This window comes from Mastigoproctus giganteus, chromosome 9 (assembly GCF_048544385.1).
Source record: "Mastigoproctus giganteus isolate SK-2022 chromosome 9, ASM4854438v1, whole genome shotgun sequence".
Taxonomy (NCBI): domain Eukaryota; kingdom Metazoa; phylum Arthropoda; class Arachnida; order Uropygi; family Thelyphonidae; genus Mastigoproctus; species Mastigoproctus giganteus.
The window spans coordinates 185584862-185602829 of NC_143583.1; the positions used below are offsets into that span (position 1 = coordinate 185584862).

General features: G+C 39.5%; 1 protein-coding gene across 1 annotated transcript in view; it reads right to left on the bottom strand.

Annotated features, from left to right (window-relative positions):
• The window catches only part of LOC150080942 (histamine H2 receptor-like), a 66455-nt gene that overhangs the window by 9336 nt on the left and 39151 nt on the right, over nt 1-17968 (bottom strand). The gene's annotated exons all lie outside the window — the stretch shown is intronic.

A 17968-nucleotide genomic window follows, 5' to 3' on the forward strand; every position in this document is an offset into this window, starting at 1 on the left:
CATGGTTTTTCGTCCAGCAAACAGCAAATCGACCACAGAACACACGGAATTTGCAGAAAATATAAAAAAAGGTTCAATATGGCCTCAGTCGCTGATATATTTTTTCATGCCAACATGAAAAAATATATGAACTTCTCAGAACAGTGAATACAGGCTGCTATAACAGCTCATGGAGTTTTGTCAATGATATATAGGAATTTTCCCAACAGAGATAAGGAGGAGATTATCCTGTTGTATAAGACAGTGGTGTCAGGCCTTGTTTTTCTTAAAACTGCATAGAGGTCTAGAAGCCTAATTTTAGGAAAGACATGGATCTGTTGGAACGAGTATAGAGAGGGGCAACAATTAGTAAGGGGAACAAAAAAGATGATCTAACCAGGAAAGGCTTCAGTCCTGCAAATTACAGCGCCTAGACACCTGCGAGGATATCTGATTGAGATGTTTAAGGCTCTGAATGGATTGAGTAAACTAAATGCTGTTGGCACCATTCCTATTGCTCCGACTGCACACAAGAGGTCATAAATTTAAATTGAAGAAGGATGGTTGTAGGATAGATGTTTGGAAGTTTGCCTCCACCCTCTGGGTGAAGGCAAACTTCTACACATTTCAAAAAAATTAAGGAAGAACTTGAGAAACTGTTAGAGAGAATGGACTGGTGATGTGGGAAGTTGTTTTTTTCCTGATGCTGTATAAGCTTGGATTTCGCATCATTTGATAATCGTGTGATTTTTCATGGTTACGTATGAATTTCGAATTATACAAAATAATTTCTGTCAGTACACGATATTTAATTTTACTTCAAAGTAGTAACTAAACTAGCCGGGCCACTCTCGCGCTCTCTTATAACCATTAGAACACAACAAAAAAAGCTCGTTGGATCTCTTTATTTTGCTTTCCCCCAGTCCTCGCAACCGAGGACTGGGAGAGAGCAATGTAATTCTTCTTTGCATTAATATTTTACTCAAGACTGAATCCATACAAGCGGAAACCGACCACGAAGATAACATTTGCTGCTTGTGAAGCACTTCCAAACAGGTTTTGGGTTTTCTTCGAGCGAATGTGCTTTTCCCATTCCACTGCCTGAAAGTGTTTACTTCTGGAGCGATTCAAAGCCACCTTATGAGGAGGAAATTCAAGATCCCCCACCCATGTGGGCGGCACATTCCGCTTGCCACCTCTTTGGACTAAACTTCGTTGATGGATGGTAAATCAGTGCAGCTATTTTCAGGTATTGAAATTATTTAGTGGCAGAGTTGGAAAGACGATGGAGGACTTAACTCATCGTTCATCTGCTGAATTTCTTTTAATACAAGGATATACACCATGTCCTTTTATTTAAAAGAATTGCCTTTAAAGGATAATTATTATTTTAAAATAAATCTCTGTTCGTTGGATGTGCATTTCTCATTCAAGAATTTGAGTCTTTTTCTAGCTGCCTTGACGTTAATTTAAAACATCTTCCATTCAATTAGTGGATCGGATCTGCTTTTTATATGGTACATTAATATGTGGTAAGAAAGGGACTGATAGCCTTGAACCACAAGGAAATTTTGCTTCTTCGGCAGTTTTGCGAGTCACTTTCTCTTACACAGAACGAGAAGAATGATGGATTAGTTGGTTTATCAGTTCGGGGAAAGTCAAATGTAAGTTCGCTCGCGCCGGGGCACATTTCTAGAACGCTGCAAGGCCACCGTTTATCTAACAGTACCACATGGAATGAATTCAGGTTTTCTTACTTCGATGCAATAACTTATGCGGAAACAGCATTCCCGAGAGATACAGATACCGATGAATTTCTTTGGCAGGCTGACTTAAAAGTTTCTTTATTTAATACTTTGATTAGAATTGCGTGCATACTGCGTGCAATATGAAGGTCACCTTCCCATATGATTTCTATGAAGTAACTTTTAAAGTCTTTGGGATTGAAGGTAAGTGCTGAATAACCAATAAGAGACAAATACTGTACAGTGAGATTATCAATCTGTCATATGTGAATTCTTCCGAATGACATTTGGTTGCTCAAATAATTAAATGGTCAGGTCATAACCCCGAAGGTTCAGATTTTTCCGTCTTCAATTCGAAGCCACAAGGAGAACACTGGTCAATGTAACTTGACGTCTATCAGCAGCTAAAGGATTTAATGGATCGCTCCTAAAATGTACTCGCCGTCCTTTGAGTTGGGCTTTTTGAAGTATGTGGCAAGGAAACTAAAGCTATGATGTTTCAGTACGTCATGTCTGTAAAGTATATTTTCAAAGTAAATCGTGAGTAAGAAATTTATAATTTATTTCTACATTAAGTCCTTTTTAGGTTGTGCCTATTGTCCTCACAATGTTGGTCCAGCCGCATATAACAACTCAATTCCTAGAGGACAGATTTTCATGAAATTTTATATTTGAGTCTCTTAGGAAGATTTGTGGAGCTTTTCAAAATTTCATTAAAATCGGACCAATAGAAATCGGTCAGTGATTATTTCTTTTCTCCGTTAATAGTGAATGGATTTTTGTGGAAATTTCTGTTTGTGCTTTTTTAAAAAGATTTGTGGAGCCGTCCCAAATTTTATACAAATCGGACCAATAGAAATTTGGCAATTATTTCTTTTCTGCATACATATCACACAAGCCATCCATATACCGTATTGTAGCTGAAGCCCTGGATATTATGTTTGTTGCCACGCGCTGGTTGAAGGAATGGATGGGCAGTGTGGCAGATGCGCAGAACTGAAATTTTCTCGGTTGGTGCATAAGTTGGTACTTTAAAGACGAGTTCTGAAGCTAACAGAAAAAGTTCGTAAAAGCATTACTACATTTCTTGTATTTTAACGTCAAAATCCATGTCAAGCAGCCGCCCAAAATAAAAGGGTATAGTTCGAATAAAATTTCTACATTTTAAGCAATTTAATGTTAACTATATAATCGATAAGAAGATATAAAAAAAAAAGGGAGAAAAATCGTTATGGATGACGTAATTGGTAACAGATGATGGCCGACTAGTCATTACTGTCATAATGATTTTACTTCTTTTAATGTCCCTTGTTACTCTTTTGATGCAGAAATCAATATTAGATTCGTTGGCCTTGAGGGTGATCCCATTGATTATATCTTACTTGGCTGTCATGTGGGTCGAACACGAATGTTACTCATGGTCTTTCTCTTCTGTTAGGCACATGGTCTTCAGGATGTATTTCAGTTACATGTGATTATCTTTTAGGGAAACTAAGATCGGTTTGTACTCTTCTAGATTGTGTTTAGTTTATAATTTTTTTGTGTCGTGCTGTTAGTGCTTTGAAAGGATTCAAGTCCGTTTATCATACTGAATCTGCGTCTGCTACTAAGTGGAATTAAATTCGTGAATGTATCGAGAGAAAGCACATTTTAAGCTGGAGTAAGAGAGGCTATGACTTAAATTATTGGCTAATCCGGTCGTGGTTTTTTTACCATGTTCGGATGCCTTGATAAACAGTGGAGTTGCACTAGATTGCCAATCAAGGTTGAACTGAATCGGCACGATTGTTATCAGTTATAAGCAGCCATACTAGGTACGAAAGCAATATTTTTAAAAGGTTTCAATTACAGGAAAGTATTAAATTAAAAATTGGATGGATGAGCGCTGTATTTTACACGAGTAGCATTAGTTTGTCTATATCTCCTGTGTTCTTGAGACTGCTTGATTCCTTCTAATCCGAGTAATTGAAAATATTAAACCGAAAATGAATATTCGGGTTGGAGATAGAGCAGCTAAATCTGGAAAGGGGAAATAAGCTGCAGGCTTCGTCCATGGGCAGTTGTCCAATTATCTTTGTGCTGATTAAGTATACGACATAAGTCCCTTGATAGGATTATCACCTCCCCTGTCATTTTCACGTTTACCAGCAGTAGCTTTCCCGCTGGCTATCTTCGTGTCGCTACTCAGAAAGACCCACAATGGCAGATTTGGCGAGCGATCGATGAGCAAAGCGAAGAAGGCGAGATAAGAACAAATTGCTTTGTAAGGGCTTCCTCATTTCTTTTACGGATTCATAATGAAACGTATCCCACAGCCAAGACAAGTTGCTTATTTGTACTTTAACACATTCGTGAACTGCAATGAGACAGGGGGCTTGGAGCAGCTGTTAGCTGTTTCCTTCCCCTCCCCACCATAGTTGGATCTTTCCACAGTGCTTGGAGAAGGCATCGGTTCGATTCGCATCTGAATGGGAGAAACTTTACAAAATAAACAACATCGTCGAGTACGCTCAGTTTACAGATATCATATACCGACTGTTCGCAGCCTTAGTACTTATGCTCACAAGTGATAACAATCCGTCCTCTTGAAATTACAAAATCGTTAATGCTGTTTTGGCCTTTCCAAAATGATAAAAAGTAGAACCCCTTCTCATAAGTTTAAATGCTGCAGGCCATAAAAACACAAGGCAAGATGAGAGAGAAAGAGTCATACTTTTCGACCACCTTTTTCTTCAACGATTTGGTGATACATGGTGTTATTTTATATTTTCTGCTACCAGATGGAGTTGCTATTACAGTGTTGGCCATTTTGTAGTGTTGTTTAAATTCAATTTCAGTTGATATCGATGGATGAATTTTTCTGCTGCTGGTTTCGAAGTGTTACTAACCTTGGCTGTGTTACTAACTGGACTGTTTCGATTTTCCGTTTTGTAGATGGTTAAGTTTAATGTGAAGTATTGATTCACTTTTTTTGTGTTGCTTTATTGCCAGTGTGCCCTGTTCCATTTATTACAAAGAATGAGCGAAATATCAAAATATACTCATTCATTCTTGCTTCACTTCCATTCTATACACGTGTGGATTCAAAGTTTGATTTCCAATCAGGAAGCTACAACACCTGCAGCTACATCGAGGCGGAATCAGTTAAGCTATTTATAGCAAAGAATAAATATAAACTAATAAAATTATTTATTATTTGATATGAAATGCCTTTATTGTACCAGCCCTCGTGGTAACACATGAATGGAATCACCGTCCTCCCCACACCGGGTGGGAAAGACCTCCCATCAATGATGCGAGGAATTTTTATAGGTATTTTTCACAAAGTGGCTGAGTTAGTCGGTCTCAGGCGAGTATAGTGCGGTTTTATCTCTGGGAAACGCGACTTTTTTTGTCAGCAAACAAGAAAAATCGACTGCAGAACACACGCAATTTACAGCCTAATCCTACCATCATTGAATCGTAGTGGTCAGTGTGAAAACAGCTACTCCGCCGTGTTCAAATCTGTTAATATCACAAAAACATTCTTTTGTAAACTCCTCTCAACCTGTGTGGCCATCTTTGATTATGAACAGAAAGTCTACTTTACAGCATTATAAATTTTCTGTTTATACTCCGGCACGACAACCAAGTCAGTAGAGTTTACAATAAATCGTCAATACAAATATTTATCGTATTTAGTAGTCACGGGCTCGAACCCCGGTCACTCAAGGAACGCGTGCTATGCACTCTCGCCCCTGACCACTCGGCTACGTCAGGCCATTATGTAGCTAAGTGGTTAAAGCCAAAGTACAGTAATACACAAATTTGAGTTAATGGTAATTTGAATCCACACGATTACAAAATACTGTTAATGACGTAATATGTCAAATGACTAGTTGGTAAACTCCTCCGATCTCATGTGCTCGTGCTGAATTATGAATAGAATATTTAAGCACTGTCATAGGCCGAGATGAGTTTCGAATCAAAGAAAATGTCTGTTAAAAATTTGTCCATCAAATATTTTGAAGTGGAAAACATTTTACCTTCAAGTTTTCAAAGGACAGACGTTATTCAGTCCGCAGTTAGAAGTCTGCTTTTGTTAAATATTAACCTGTACAAAGAGGATATAATGTGCAATGAAATAATTTCGATTTGAATGCATTAAAAGAAGCTGAATGCAGGGCCACTTTCCCTCTGGAGTTCGAAAACGGAACTCAAGAAGAAAAGTGGCGCTACAATCAACATTTTAGAAATGAAATTCAACTTGGAAGCGGAGTGGAACAATAAAAGCAAACGTTGTACAAAAATCGCAACGAGTGTGCTTCGCGAATATTCCTCAAAGAAACTGCGTTGCCCAAACTGACGAGAAAGTTTGTAGAAACAGGTGTGTTGTTATCTGTGAGAGAAAAGGGCCGCTAGCTGCGGAAGTAGATGTCAGTGTTGCAATGGCCGAAGGCATAGTTGGAAATCGGTTTTTGTTAGTCACCCTCCAGGCTACAACCTTGCTGTTTCGTGGTCAATTGTCTGTGAGGTGCTACAAAGCCTGTTTCAGTGCAATCAATTTCGAATCCACATCGCTCAAGAGCTAACATCTACTGCTCCACTCAACCATATTTCTTGAAGTTCTGGCAAGGAAGGGATAGATGAGATGCGGCAGTGGAACATTTTGTAGTTGGAACAAGTAAATGGCACACGGAAAGCATCTCTCTTGTTGTGAGCAGACATTAGGTCACTCCACGTCGATGAATGGCACTTTGGTTTCGGACGAACTGGGTCATGGCTAATTTCATATCACCGACTACAACTGCACATTTTGAACTGCTTATTGATTCTTTCCCTTCAATGGAGCACCATCCGTTACAGCTAACTCGGTAATAAGCTTTGTTGAATACGTTGTAAGGCAACGTATGCAACAAAGATCTCATTTCATGCAGAATTCCAGCATTTCACACACCAAATTCTTGGTCACTTCCTCATTTTCACCTCAAACCGTTCGAAGTCTGGAGTTCTTTAAAGAGTAAGGTATAAAAACAGCGAAATTGTGGAGAGCTTTGACTGATGCATTACTTGAAATCACGTCAGGAGAAAAATATTTAACTTTATCTAACAAAAACAGGTTTCTTAGTGAGTGCAGGCTGTTAGAACGAACAGTAAAAGAAACATTTAGGGTAAAATTAATTGTGAAAATGGCGGATATGCAAACTTTTCTACTTTTAAACATCAGTACTGAATAATTACTATTAAATAACTTCCACAGAAAATGGTTATCTTCACTTTTTCGGAGTATCATTCGCAACCAGTCACACACTGTCGCATCAGATATCTCCATTATCCAGCTTAACGTGAGTGTACGCCTCCAGGGGGCGCATAAAAGATATCCATTTAATTTAGACGATCTTGAAAGACGACTGATTAAATAAAATAATAATAATAGAATATAGTATTGCAAGTACTATATCTTGTACTATATTCGTAGTGCAAGATATTTTTTACAAAAAATTGTTGTACAAAATCCAAGTCCTGATTTTGAAGGAAATGCTCAAATAAACATTTCAATGTATAAAGTAGTTTTGGGATAAAAATCCCATCGTTTACATGATATATGCTGAATTAAGTCTGTCTCAGACGAGGGCAGAATGCGTTGTTCTCCCCCAAACTTGGGTTTTTCGACCTCAGAATACGCAATTTACAGACAATATACACAGAGCAACATGGCCTTAGTCGTCGATGCTCCTAAAAACCCAGTAACAACAACATGATAAGATATATGATGTCATGTTATCAAGTGATATGAGTCTGAATCTATGAGTGTCTAAATTAGACTGTATCTGCAATATCTCCCAACAACACCCTTTCAATAAAATGTGCTCGTGAGTGGCACAGTTGGTAGAAATGTCACCCTCCCCACATCGGGTGGAAAAGACCTGAGTTCAATGACGGGAGGATTTGCTATGGGCCTTTTTCACAACGTGGCCGAGTTAGTCGGTTTCAGGCGAAGGTAGTATGGTTTTTCGTCCAGCAAACAGAAAATCGACCTCAGAACACACGTAATTTACAGACACTATACAATGAGCAATGTGGCCTTAGACGCTGATGCTCCTGAACCCTACTACAACTTTCCAAAAAATTGCAATAGCCCTTTTGTAGATGTCTTGAGTGAAATGCATACAGCGACCTTCATTTTATCCATTCTAAATTTTCATTTCAGCTCATGACAACTATTGGCAGTCAAGAAGACGGTCTCATTGGTGTTCCGGAGTTTTCATTTCTATAAATAAATAAAATTCTTTCATTCATTTGTGAAACCCCTAGACCTGCATTTGGAGCTTTCCTTCCTTTTCAATCATTCTATCCACATAAGCGGATAGATATTATTAAAAATTGTATTATTATTTTTACACCAACGTGTGTATGTTTATGTACACATTTATTCGTTTGGTTCGGTATATTTATGATCCCCCAGTCGGTGGTATATCCCGAGAGTATTTTTATAATAATAAATGAAAATTGTCTGTCTGGAAGTTTCCACTTTAAGTGCGGTAATCCTTTGGTTGCAACAGCAGTTGCGTTCTCCCCCTCCCCTCCTCAAACGATTCTTCTAAAACAGATAGGATTATTTGTCGAGTTGAGCCCGTTAAATCCAGGCACTTTTGCACTTAATGATATTTTAAAGCACTACCACCTTCTACGTGCCAGCAGCGAGCGTTAGCTATTTTAGGCAACAAAGAAAAATGTCCTTCATGAATCACCCGAACCAGATGGGTTAATGCTTCTTAGCTTGCTTTCGATAAGCAGAAGACTTCTCCCGACTGTCAGCGTTTACTGAAGCGTCCTTTAACTGGTAATCTCTTCACCAATTTAGAAGGAAAGGTTAGTCGAGGAAAGGAGTTGGGGTTATGTCGGATTACCGCGAAGGCAACTGAGGACTTGAAGCGTAATTGTGTCATCTCTAAACAGATGTTTTGAAAGGTCACTTCGCTATTCGAACTTTGACATTTCCAGAGAGCGACATTCACTCTCACGCATTTTAGGATTTCTCGTAGATTATTTGAAGTTCACAGAGAGCTGTAAAATGTAAATGATAACGTTTACTTGTTTGGATGTTCGTTTTGATGTTGGTTTTTCGAATTCAGCCGACTCAGTTCTGTCTTTTCTGCTGACATCAGATCCGGGCACGGTTTTCAAGCGACATTGGACCACGCAACAAAACTATCCGTTTGTCTGTCTGTCTGTGCGTATCGTGTGGAACATCTGGTGAATTCCAGTTGCGCAGCTGGTCTTTCGACTGGCAAAAATCAAGCATTCATTTTCGTTCCGCTTCTGAACGCCTGCACCTGTCTCCGGGCGCACATATGCGAGAAGATTGATTATCCACAAAGTTTTTTTTTTTCTCTTTGAGTTTGACGGAGAAAGCGCACCTACATGAACGTCGCTGTCATTAATCTTCATCAAATGACAAACTCGCAGAAATATTCGATTGTAACTTCGCTCCACCCTCCTTGTCACTTCAGAATTTTATGATTCGCTCCAAATATATGTCTTCGTTGTGACGCTGCCTTTCCACTTCGCTCATCTGGCCGAAAGTAGTCTACAACAGTATAGCCATCGGGAACCTGCGTTCCATCAAAGCCCATCAATCGCCGCACCGAATTTTAGCGAGCTGTTAGAAAGGGGACGACCCCTGTGCCGTAGCTGCGAGCTTTGTTTAGATCCGTTCAGTTTCATCCGAGCCTCTGATCTGGTGGTCCTTTGAGTACCTCCATTTCATTGAGAGCTTCAGTAAACATAAGCAACCTCACGGGACGTTTGATTTCGTGAACTCTGTTATTACTGCTCTTGGAAAGACTACCTACCATTCCTTTATGGTACTGTACATTACATTTATACACACCCACACGCGGCTCATTTTTCCGACATTTCATCGTAAGCTGTCGCCAGCTATCGCCTAAGGTCACCCATTACATCTCTGATATCTTCCAATAACTCTTGGTGGTGGCAGATGTTGCTCCCCAAGGTGACACCGTCTCTCACATCTGCTTTCTGTGCGTTGGGGAGTCAGATAAAGACAGCGTAGTTTGTCTCTTGTCTAGAATTACATACCACACTTCTCAGAAGGATGTTGACCTCGTGGTAAAGTCAATGGCTCGTTAATCTCACTTTATCTTTCTTATTTCTGAGCTTAACGTTCTCAATTTAAGTTCTTGATCAACCTGGTTTCATAAATAAATACTATTTACGACTTTTAAGAGTTATCTCTTTATCCTTGAATCTTTTTATCGTTGATAGGAGTGATAGGAGATAACCCATTCTTGGTTCCTAAGTTTATCACGAGGGAAGTTTCGCTTACGTGCATGATGAAATTTCTATTATCTAAAGACAAATGGGCCAATGTACGTTGACCCACAGTGTACAGCGAAAAGAACCATACACGTGCAAGCGAGATTACACAGATGAAGATCCATTAAATCTAAATCGAGTCGTTCATAAATGTTGAATGGACGATAAAGCAGTACAGGCAACAGTCACGTGTCTTATTGATGGTGGAAGCGAGGCACTTTGACCAGAAGTGATTATGTTAAAAGAAAGAAATGGAAAATGCAAGACTACAGCTGAGACCTACTCCATATATTGAATCAATTTTCCAGAACACACTGCATCTCTGATTCTAAAGAATTCTTGCATACTCCTTCTACTCTTCTTTTCTCATATGTATCCATTAAACAATTTCTCCCACGGTTTCTGAAGTTCGCAGATAATATTGATGGACCCTTTGCCGATTTAGTTCAGACAGCAACAGATAAGTTATTTTGATGGTCTATTGCGTGTGGAGTCTGTTCTTTCCACAGCGATGATACATCTGATGTTTTACCATCGCGGGTACAACGGTAATTACGATTGCTATAGTTTGATGAAAAGGCCTCAGTTCGAATCCCACCACTGGGGGGGGGGGGGGGGTTGGCGTTTCATTCCCGTTTTTTTGGCCTGCTCAGTGGGATAGCCATATATCCAGTACTCAGGATGGCAAGTCATTGTTGTTTAGATGATTTTTGGAGATGACGTGCAGTTTGAAATGGGCAGTCGCAGGGGGAGTTGCACGTTGCCTTAATTTGTCACGCAATGTCATCGCGGCACTATGGAAGCAGTTTCAGGAGACAGGAACCATTACAAAGAAGAGCTGGCCAATGTCGCCCGAGGACTACGTCAGCCAGAACAGTTCACTATCTGTCTCTAAGAGCAAGAATCCTACGATGTCCTGTCATCAACTTTCTCTTGAGGTTGCTGCGGCCACACGTGAAAACGTTTCCAACCAGAAGGCTCAATCCAAGTGGACTCTACGCAAGGAAGCCAATAGTTTGTATCCAATCATTAACCCAAAACTACCGCAGAGCTCATCCAAACTGGTGCCATGAACATGTGACTTGATCCCCAGTAAATGAGGTACAGTTCTGTTTGCTGACGACTCCCGTTTTAGCCTACGAACAGATTCTAGACGTTATTTCATCTGAGGACAACGAGAAATGCGGTACCATCCCTCCAACATCAGAGAAAGGAACGGTTACGGTGGACGCAGTGTTCTCGTGTGGGGCGGAATAATGATCAGCGGCCACGCCACTCTTCGTGTTTTTGATAGGGGTACCGTAACTGCGCAGAGGTACCGAGAACAGATCCTCGAACCCTATTTGCGACTTTTAGGTGTATGGCTGGCTCATATTTCTTTTAATGCACGATAACGCCACTGCACATAGAACTTAAGTGGTGGAGAAATATCTTTGAAACTAAAGGATCCAGCGACTGCCGTGGCCAGCACGAGCACAGACTTAAATCCGATCGAACATGTATGGGACGCCCTTGGGCATCACATTGAAGCGGATAGCCAACTCCTCGGTCACTTGTTGAGCTAAGGTCTTCGCTGGTAAAAGAATAGGATTTGTTGCCACAGAATCATATAGACATCCTTATAACGCACATGGTACACCGCTGTCAGGCCCGTTTTGCCATTGGAGGAGATCATACGCCGTACTGATGTCATTTGACCATATTTTCGAGCATCTTGTATCGACTTCTGTAATGCGACATTTTCGTAATTCGTATACAACCCCTATAAATGTCCCTTATACCTGTCCGAAGTTTCTCTATATCTCCTCAATTCATCGTTAATCCCTCTTCATCGCAAACTGCACGAGTTACACCACGTTTTCTACGTGTTCTGTTAATTTTGTCAAGTAGTGTACTATATGACAGCAGCATCCACGACAATCAATGCTAAGTACCCGTCTGGTTGTTTTTCATATTCAACAAGGCTTTGTTGTTTTAAGATGAACGCACACATGAGTGCGACATGCAGTTTCGTTAGTTGCTTGTCCCGCAATGTAAATATTTCCAACCTCATTTTTATCACTAAACTATTGCTTCGAACATCATTTGTCTCTGCTACGAGGAATTATTAATTATCAAGGTCATTAATTAAAACTCGCGAAGAACTTTTAACACACCGTTAACCCGAAAAATAATTTTTTTTTTTCACTCATTGAAGCGTACAACTGAACGAGTTAAAAGAAGTTGAATGTAATAAATTGCGTTCATTTTAATTTATGAATATTGGTTTAAAAGAGAGCAAAAAATTTAATAAAATGAAGAGCTTTGTGTTTGCTATTTATTAAGATTGATAAAAGAAGAAGCGATTTAACATCATAGCGCAATCTACGTGGAAATTTAATAAAACAAAACTATACATCATAATAAATATACTCGTTTCTGTGCAGTAAAGTTGTGGAAAATACTTGGAGTGGCCACAGAGATTTCCTAAGTGAATGCCATGCACGTATCGGATGCTCTAACAGAAGAGTGGTAAGTAGACAACAGAGACAGGCTGCTTCCAAAATGTTGTTGGTAGTTACTAGTTAGAAATAACCAGCTTTATCTACTGGCTGCCCATTTATGCCATTTAAAATTGTTTAAGAGTAGCGCACAGTTAGGAGTCTATGTCCACATGACTGCCCTCTTCTGATTACTGGTGAGAATCTGCTCTACCTTCCTCAACTCCCAATGTCTGCTATTCATCTAGTTGCATCTTCTCTGTTGTGTGTTGCCAAGACTCAGTTTGAACTATATTCTGATTTAGTGATCATATATACTTGATGGACTGCTGATGACGAGTGGACTTAATTTAGTTTATCAGGACTTGATGCTAGCAGCATTTACAGTGTGTCAAGATGTATCTCATGTGGAGAGCTCATATTTGGTGAACCCAACACTTCGTTTAGACTTCATTGGTTTAAGTTAACTAATTTGGAATATTCTTTCTGATGGCACCTTCGTCAAGCCTGGACTTTATCAATGTGCACTTTTTTATAATTGATGGACTGATAGCGTTTTAGTGAACTCCCTATCGAGTGGGGTTGTAATTCCTGAGCGTCTTTGACTACACTACCCTAATGGACTGGACTGGACTAAGTGGATCTAGATATATCGATTTATGTATTGTATAAATGTTGTATAATTGTATAAATTCATGTATCTGTCTGTCAGTACGGTGTTGTATATAACATGGTGGGGATGCCAGTTTTTGGTAGGGAATGCCTAGGATAATAAATGTCCTCTTCTGACTGGAGTGGAGTGGGGAGGAACCTCCCGGTTGACAATGTCCTCTTCTGTCTTACTCGCCTCTGAAGATTAAAGTTAAAATAGCCACAGAAGACTTCATAATTAAGTGAAATCATGAAATAGTTTTGCAAATATAGATGCATCGATATTCGCAGAAAAGGAACTCATATTTTCAGTCTTTTGCTTTTGTTATTGGACAGACAATCCAATTTTAACTCGGTTTTCACATTTTGGGTCAAATTAAATTTAAAAACGTGTGGGCGTTTTCCAGTCATCGCAATAATATAACGGTGTCTCTGTGCACGTAGCAGACTTCATCAGCCATTAATACAACTGGTTAATCTTTCGATAGCACCACCTCTACGAATCTTATATCGCCATTTTTCCAATAAAATTATGTAGTGACTGAGGTACCTACTCGGGTGGTAGATTGGGAGGAGTACAAAAGTTAATGGTCCAAGTCCATATGGTATTTCTAGGAGGACAAAGGGGCTGCGAATAGTTGCCGCGGGGAAGAAGAACGTACTTCAGAATATTTGACTTAAGTGTCCACTGCCCCAGTTCTAAAATTATGAGTAAAGAATATTGCAAAAAATAGGCTTGAACAGTTCTCACACCTCAGTGGGATCACAAAGCGAGGTTCTCTAAACGGAAAAATCGATAGAATATGGAAGACTGGTTATGAATACGAAACAAAAGCTCTTATACAATAGATCCTTTTAAAGAAACAGTCGTTCAAGTCAGAACTGCGCAAGGAATACACAAATCCCTTTCTGTTGCTCATAAATGATAAAAAATGTGAGGGTTTGTTAACCACACTGCAAGCATTGCATTAAGCAACAAGAAATCCATCTCAAACGGAACTGTCCGAAATTTGTATTCCACCTTTGTTCTTGTGAAGTGTTCCTGAAAGACAGTGTTAACACTTTGCAGCATGAGCCACAGAAAACTCATCACTATGGAAACGACATAATCACATCCGGGTAGTTCAGTTACGTGCTCCTTTCACCGGTTATTAGATTACGCAGATAAAAGCTCGCTGGCCCCGCCAACTACACTGACTGCAATACATGCGCAGCCAAGAGTGAAAACATGACTGGTTCGTGCGAGCGAAGTTTTAAACGTTTATCGAACGTGGAAGCCGATGGGAAAACCGACAAACTCTAATCTGTGGTGCGACATTACTTAGATGTTAGGTGCATTCTGGCAGTCGCCATCCGAGAGGACGTCACTTTAAGTGCAACTTGAGATCACTGAAGAAAACAAACTTCGACAGAAACGTAAATCACCTCTCGTTCGGTTCGAGAACTGTTTGCAGAGGTCCAGATATCTGCAGTGGAGAGATGGAATTCTGATAAAGTAGCGCCTGACTGGAATTTCTCAACGCCTTCTCAGAACCAACTGCTATGTCATCAGTAGGAGCGGGAAAGGTTCACTCGCGCCTACTAGAATAGCTCGCTTACGAAACCCCTAATACTAAAGGATTTAGGGTGTCGGGAATGGTGATCATTTCGTGGGCAATCACTTCGAGGGAGGCCAGAATTTTATGGAGAAACATTTCGAGGGAGGCCAGCAAGGCTTCCAACTAGTTAACTTTCTGAAATATTGCCCGGATGTAATCAGTGGTCACGGTTTAACATAAAAATGAACTAATTATTTAAGATTAAAGGAATGATTGAGTTGAGTAGTAAGGAGCAAGATGATTGGCAGCGTGTCAATTATCACTGTCAGAGAATAGTTAATAGAGAGAGAGAGAGAGAGAGAGAGAGAGAGAGAGATGAATACGATTATTCGGCGTCTTCAAATAAAAGTGCGTTTGGTGCAGGCACAGTAAGATGCACAGTATAGTTCCATGGTCTTTTCAAGGTGGACAATTAAGTTAATGGAAGCATGATCTCATCGATCACATAAATGAAGAATAATTTTTGATCGATACTTTTTAACCTGTACAGTTATAAGTTTGGCAGGAGAAAGTCTACCAAAATTCTAACATTTCTCCTTAATTCTTCCTTCTGTGAATCCAGCTTGTCTTCTATTTTGATGACCACAGTCTTGGGCAGTTACTAAGACATTACAGAAGGCCGCTATCAAGAACTATTTATTCTTTCTCCAATTCTTCTTTCTCATTTTTAGGTTTGTTTATAAACATACAAAAATCATGCAATTTTACCATCTCCAAAAAGACGGATCCCTTCAAAATTTCTCAAAATTATGTGGCCCAGATAATTCCAAATTCATTTGTACATAACGACTTGGAAGTCTATTTTGATGGGAAATTTCTCTTTAATACATCTACGCAATAACTTAAAACTCCTCTCCCAAAACAACATGGCTGTTAAGACAAAATCTAGTTCAGTTATCATAAAGCTTAATAAGGTGTTTGTTTATTCTTCCATTCACATGGCTCTGAAGTTTGAGTGGTGCTGCACATTTTAATCTGAAGACCCTTCTAATTAAACAATCTCCAGAACTTAATTGTCTGGACACTTGGGAATTACTTCAGTTTTCATTTTTATTGGAATGACCCTCAAATTCTATTCGGAGCAAAATCGGTTGGTATATTCCCCATCGAAATATCAGGATCAAAACCTATCTCGTACTGCTGATAATAGGATTAAAATCGTGGATCACCCTGCTGACTCTCTTAAAGAGATTAATATTGATCCGTCCTCTTTTTAGGAGGATAAGAAGTACAACACTGAAATTCTCCACCAAATTATTGTGATGCTATACGCCATCAACCAAAATAAATAAATAAATAAAAATTTAAAATAGAATAGCCTGAGCAAGAGACTGCTGTTATAAACAACCCTGCCAACTTTATCATTAGACCCGATATGCCGTCTTCAATAACATTAATAAATATTTATGTTGAGGACGGGTCCAGAAATCTACCCTGGGGGCCTCCACTGATTACATTTGTCCAAGAAGACCAGCGTCCAATTCATAACAACTCTGTGTTCTCCCACTCAACCATCTTTTTACCAATAGCAGGAACTTTCCCTTAATGCCGCATTGCTCCAATTTGTACATCAATCTTTCGTGTGAATCAGTATCGGAAATTTTTCTGAAATACAAGTATACATGTATGACGTTAAAATAATTTTTTGCATCCATTTTCTTTGTCAGTATGTCATAGTACCCAATCAGATTGGTCGGACAAGATCGCCCCTTAACAAACCCATGCCGTTACTGAAGAATAATTGCGTTCCTGTCTAGATGGTTCTTCATTACTTCTTTAGCCAGTGACTCCATTATTTTTTCAGGAACAGAAGTCAAGATAACAGATCGGTTATTACTCGTGTCACCCTTCGATTCCCCCTTTGTAAATTGAGGATACATTCGCACATCTGAAGTCCATAGGGACTTCCTCTGAATCCAAGGATGCTCTCATAATTATGGCTAAAGGTTTGCTGACCTCATTTGCAGCCTCCCGTAATATAACTGGATAGTACCATCCACCCCAAGTGCCCCTTTAAACATTTAGGCTCAACAATTTCTCTTCCACTTTCTTTTCGGATATTACAAAATTATTCAGCTTCCCGTTAGAATTTGCTATTCTTGTGTCATCCCCTTTCTAAAAGAATACCTCATGTTTGAATGTAGATGGAAAAAAAAAACCTAGTTAGTTTGTCAGCAACATGCGCAGGGTCATCAACAGTCAAACCATTCATATCTAGGGGATATGAATGGTTTATATGCATCCCAAGAAATTTTTTTTCTCTGCTACAAATCTCATCAGTTCATCTCACATCCATTAAGTCTAAGCCGGGAACAGTATTTCTTAATTAGTATTAGAAGCCTAGTAGCTTCTACGATGACGTTCCTGAATGCTTTCCATTTAGACTTTACTGTTGGTAATTTCATCAGTTGGTCTCCCTGCATAGAATTTAAAACTGTCTGAGACCACTGCAGTCACCTTTTACTAAAGAAAAAGCTCTTCCCTTTAAGTAAATCCCTCATGAATACACTATGATCACTCTGTTACCTAGTGTCTCTTATCTGCAGATTTTTAATGCGTGAGGGGTCGCTGCTAATAATCAGATCACGAATATTGCTTCCTCTCTGACATGGTGTTGAAAACATTCGTCCAATATGTGAGCGACCAATCCACAGGATCTAGTCAATATCTGGTAATTTAAAGTTCTCTGTTATAAGACAATCGGATTTACTGGTACATATGTCGGTTATTATTATTCGGTTTTTTTTTTTTTTTTTTAGGAGCATTAGCAACTAAGGCCATATTGCTCCGGGATATGCGGTGGTCATTCCCTGACCTTCCCGCACCCCCCGTATTTGGTGGTGACGGGCTCGAACCCCGGTCTAATCAAGAAGCGTGTGCTGCGCACTGTTGCTCCTTCCCACCTGGCTACGGAGGCGCCTACATATGTCGGTACAGTTGCTTGTCGTACTCATCAAACTTATTAAGCCTATAAAACTCTCCTCTCATTTTTGTTTTACAAAGTGCAATGTGAGTGCAATTTGTGAAACAAACTGACTCAACATTGCACTGGCTACTCGTGTCCACTGGATGCACTGCCTTAGATTTTATGCTTTTTAACTAAGAGTATAATCCTTCTCCAACGTCCTGTGCTGTCTCGATTTTCTGTACGTATTGTACTCCCCATATTCAAATTCTGAATTCCTTATATCTGAGT